This window comes from Netta rufina (assembly GCF_964035555.1).
Source record: "Netta rufina genome assembly, chromosome: 24".
NCBI classification, from domain to species: domain Eukaryota; kingdom Metazoa; phylum Chordata; class Aves; order Anseriformes; family Anatidae; genus Netta; species Netta rufina.
Genome location: NC_140148.1, coordinates 7,238,613 through 7,244,265, shown reverse-complemented (window position 1 = coordinate 7,244,265; position 5,653 = coordinate 7,238,613).

Below are 5,653 nucleotides of genomic sequence, written 5' to 3'. Positions count from 1 at the left end.
GAAACACCCGAAACAAGAACGGGATCACCCCAAATACTAAAAGAAAATCCCCCAAAACTATAGATCCAACCCAAAACCATCCTAAACTCTCCTGATCTTCTCCAAAATCCACAATCCACTCCCATTTACTTTAACGACCATCGAGAACCCAGCGAAACCCAACGGAGACCCCAAAACACGTCAAAAACACCCTAAAACAAGAACAGGATCACCCCCCAAAACGAAAGAAAAGCCCAAATACCATAGATCCACCCCAAAACCACCGTAAAGCTACCTGATCTTCTCCAAAACCCACAATTGACCCTTTTCCAACATGATGACCAACATGAAACCAACAAAACCCAACGGACAACCCCAAAACACGTCAAAAACACCCCATAAAAGGAACAGGATCACCCCCAAAAACGAAAGAAAACTCCCAAAACCATAGATCCACCCCCAAAACACGCTAAACCTACCTGATCTTCTCCAAAACCCACAATTGACCCTTTTCCAACATGATGACCACGCACAACCCAACGAAACCCAACGGAGACGCCAAAACATGTCAAAAACACCCCAAACAAGAACGGGATCACCCCCAAAACTGGAAGAAAATCCCCAAAAAGCACGGATCCAACGCCAAAACCACTCTAACCTCACCTGATCTTCTCCAAAACCCACAATACACACCCATTTAAATTAACGACCAACGAGAAGCCAACGAAACACAACGGTGACCCCAAAACACGTCAAAAACACCCTAAACAAGAACAGGAAAACAGCCAAACACAGAAGAAAACCCCAAATACAATAGATCCACCCCAAAACCACCCTAAACCTACCTGATGTTCTCCAAAACCCACAATATACACTTTTCCAACACGATGACCACGCACAACCCAACGAAACCCAATGGAGACCCCAAAACACGTCAAAATCATCGCAAACAAGAACGGGATCACACCCAAAAACAGAAGAAAACCCCAAATACCATAGATCCACCCCAAAACCACCCTAAACCTACCTGATGTTCTCCAAAACCCACAATTTACCCTTTTCCACCATGATGACACGCAGAACCCAACGAAACCCAACGGAGACCCCAAAACACGTCAGAAACACCCCAAACAAGAACGGGATCACCCCAAATACTAAAAGAAAATCCCCCAAAACTATAGATCCAACCCAAAACCATCCTAAACTCTCCTGATCTTCTCCAAAATCCACAATCCACTCCCATTTACTTTAACGACCATCGAGAACCCAGCGAAACCCAACGGAGACCCCAAAACACGTCAAAAACACCCTAAACAAGAACAGGATCACCCCCCAAAACGAAAGAAAAGCCCAAATACCATAGATCCACCCCAAAACCACCGTAAAGCTACCTGATCTTCTCCAAAACCCACAATTGACCCTTTTCCAACATGATGACCAACATGAAACCAACAAAACCCAACGGACAACCCCAAAACACGTCAAAAACACCCCATAAAAGGAACAGGATCACCCCCAAAAACGAAAGAAAACTCCCAAAACCATAGATCCACCCCCAAAACACGCTAAACCTACCTGATCTTCTCCAAAACCCACAATTGACCCTTTTCCAACATGATGACCACGCACAACCCAACGAAACCCAACGGAGACGCCAAAACATGTCAAAAACACCCCAAACAAGAACGGGATCACCCCCAAAACTGGAAGAAAATCCCCAAAAAGCACGGATCCAACGCCAAAACCACTCTAAACTCACCTGTTCTTCTCCACACCCCACAATCCACACCCATTTAAATTAAGTACCAACGAGAAGCCAACGAAACACAACGGAGACCCCAAAACACGTGAAAAGCAACCCAAACAAGAATGGGATCACAACCAAAAACAGAAGAAAACCCCAAATACCATAGATCCACCCCAAAACCACCCTAAACCTACCTGATGTTCTCCAAAACCCACAATTTACCCTTTTCCACCATGATGACCACGGAAAACCCAATGAAACCCAACGGAGACCCCAAAAAACGTCTAAAACACCCCACAAAAGAACATGAGCAGAAGAAAAAACAGAAGAAAACCCCAAATACCATAGATCCACCCCAAAACCACCCTAAACCTACCTGATGTTATCCAAAACCCGCAACTTACACTTTTCCATCACGATAACCGCGGAAAAACAAACGAAACCGAATGGAGACCCCAAAACACGTAAAAACACCACTAATAAAAAACGGGATCACCCCAAAAATTAAAAGAAAATTCCCCAAAAGCACGGATCCAATCCCAAAACCACCCTAAACTCACCTGATCTTCTCCAAAACCCACAATCCACTCCCATTTACCTTAACGACCAACGAGAACCCAGCGAAACCCAACGGAGACCCCAAAACACGTCAAAAACACCCTAAACAAGAACAGGATCACCCCCCAAAACGAAAGAAAAGCCCAAATACCATAGATCCACCCCAAAACCACCGTAAAGCTACCTGATCTTCTCCAAAACCCACAATTTACCCTTTTCCAACATGATGACCACGCAAAACCCAACGAAACCCAACGGAGACCCCAAAACATGTCAAAAACACCCCAAACAAGAAGGGGGTCACCCCCAAAACTGGAAGACAATCCCCAAAAAGCACGGATCCAATCCCAAAACCATTATAAACTCACCTGATCTTCTCCAAAACCTAAATCCACACCCATTTAAATTAACGACAAACGAGAAGCCAACGAAACACAACGGAGATTCCAAAACATGTCAAAAACACCCTAAACAAAAACAGGACCACACACAAAAACAGATGAAAACCGCCAAAACCATAGATCCACCCCAAAGTCACCCTAAACTCACCTGATCTTCTCCAAAACCCACAATTTAAACTTTTCCACCATGATGACCACGGAAAACCAAACAAAACCCAATGGAGACCCCAAAACACGTCAAAATCACCGCAAACAAGAAAGTAATCACCCCCAAAAATGAAAGAAAAACTCTCAAAACCATAGATCCACCCCAAAACCACCCTAAACCTACCTGATGTTCTTCAAAACCCACAATTTACACTTTTCCACCATGATGACAACGGAAAACAAAACGAAACCCAATGGAGACATCAAAACACGTCTAAAACACCCCAAAAAAGAACGGGATCAGAAGAAAAAACACCAAAGACTATGAATTTCCCCAAAAACCACACTAAACTCACATGATCTTCTCCAAAACCCACAATCCACTCCCATTTACCTTAACGTCAAACGAGAACCGAATGAAACCCAACAAAAACCGCAAAACACGTCAAAAACACCCCAAAAAAGAAAGGGATCACCCCCCCAAAAAAAAAACAGAAGAAAACCCCAAATACCAAGAATCCACCCCCAATGTCCCCACAAACCTACCTGATGTTCTCCAAAACCCGCAAGTTAACCTTTTCCACCACGATGACCACGGAAAACCAAAAGCAACCCAACGGAGACCCCAAAACACGTCAAAAACACTCCAAACAAGAACGGGATCACACCCAAAAACAGAAGAAAACCCCAAATACCACAGATCCTCCCCAAAACCACACTAAACCTACCTGATGTTCTCCAAAACCCACAATTTACCCTTTTCCACCATGATGACAACGGAAAACACAACGAAACCCAACGGAGACCCCAAAACATGTCAAAAAAAAACCAAAAAGAACGGGATCACCCCCAAAAACGAAAGAAAACCAAAAAGCATAGATCCACCCCAAAACCAACCTAAACTTACCTGATGTTCTCCAAAACCCACAATTTGCACTTTTCCACCATGATGACAACGGAAAACACAACGAAACCCAATGGAGACATCAAAACACGTCAAAAAAAAAAAAACAAAAAAGAACGGGATCAGAAGAAAAAACACCAAAGACTATGAATATCCCCCCAAAACCACACTAAACTCACATGATCTACTCCAAAGCCCAGAATCTACTCCCATTTACCTTAACGTCAAACAAGAACCCAACGAAACCCAACAAAAACCGCAAAACACGTCAAAAACACCCCAAAAAAGAAAGGGATAACCACAAATAAACAGAAGAAAACCCCAAATACCAAGAATCCACGCCCAAAGTGCCCCCAAACCTACCTGATGTTCTCCAAAACCCACAATATACACTTTTCCACCACGATGACCACGGAAAACCCAACGAAACCCAACGGAGACATCAAAAAACGTCAAAAACACCCCAAACAAGAACCGGATCACCCCCAAAAATGGAAGAAAATCCCCCAAAACCATAGATCCAAACAAAACCACCCTAAACCTTCCTGATGTTCTCGAAAACCCACAATTTACACTTTTCCACCATAATGACCACGGAAAACCCAACGAAACCCAACGGAGACCCCAAAACACGTCAAAATCACCGCAAAAAAGAATGGGATCACTCCCTAAACTGGAAGAAAATCCCCCAAAACCATAGATCCACCCCAAAACCATCCTAAACCTACCTGATGTTCTCCAAAACCCGCAACTTACACTTTTCCGCAACAATGACCACGGAAAACTAAAAGCAATCCAACGGAGACCCCAAAACACGGCAAAAACACCCCAAACAAGAACGGGATCACCCCAAAAACTAGAAGAAAATCCCCCAAAAGCACGGATCCAATCCCTAAACAACCCTAAACTCACCTGATCTTCTCCAAAACCCACAATCCACTCCCATTTTTGTTAACGACCAACGACAACCCAGCAAAACCCAACGGAGACCCCAAAACACGTCAAAAACACCCTAAACAAGAACAGGATCATCCTCCAAAATGAAAGAAAAGCCCAAATACCATAGATCCACCCCAAAACCACCGTAAAGCTACCTGATCTTCTCCAAAACCCACAATTGACCCTTTTCCAACATGATGACCACGCAAAACCCAACAAAACCCAACGGAGACCCCAAAACACGTCAAAATCACCGCAAAAAAGAACGGGATCACCCCCAAAACTGGAAGAAAATCCCCCAAAACCATAGATCCACCCGAAAACCATCCTAAACCTACCTGATGTTCTCCAAAATCCACAATTTATGCATTTCCACCACGATGACCACGGAAAACCAAACGAAACCCAACGGAGACCCCAAAACACGTCAAAAACACAACAAAAAAGAACGGGATCACCCAAAAACGAAAAGAAAATTCCCAAAAAGCACGGATCCAATCCCAAAACCACCCTAAACTCACCTGATCTTCTCCAAAACCCACAATCCACTCCCATTTACGTTAACGACCAACGAGAACCCAGCGAAACCCGACGGAGACCCCAAATCACGTCAAAAACACCCCAAACAAGAACGGGGTCACCCCCAAAACTGGAAGAAAATCCCCAAAAAGCACGGATCCAACGCCAAAACCACTCTAACCTCACCTGATCTTCTCCAAAACCCACAATACACACCCATTTAAATTAACGACCAACGAGAAGCCAACGAAACACAACGGTGACCCCAAAACACGTCAAAAACACCCTAAACAAGAACAGGAAAACAGCCAAACACAGAAGAAAACCCCAAATACAATAGATCCACCCCAAAACCACCCTAAACCTACCTGATGTTCTCCAAAACCCACAATATACACTTTTCCAACACGATGACCACGCACAACCCAACGAAACCCAATGGAGACCCCAAAACACGTC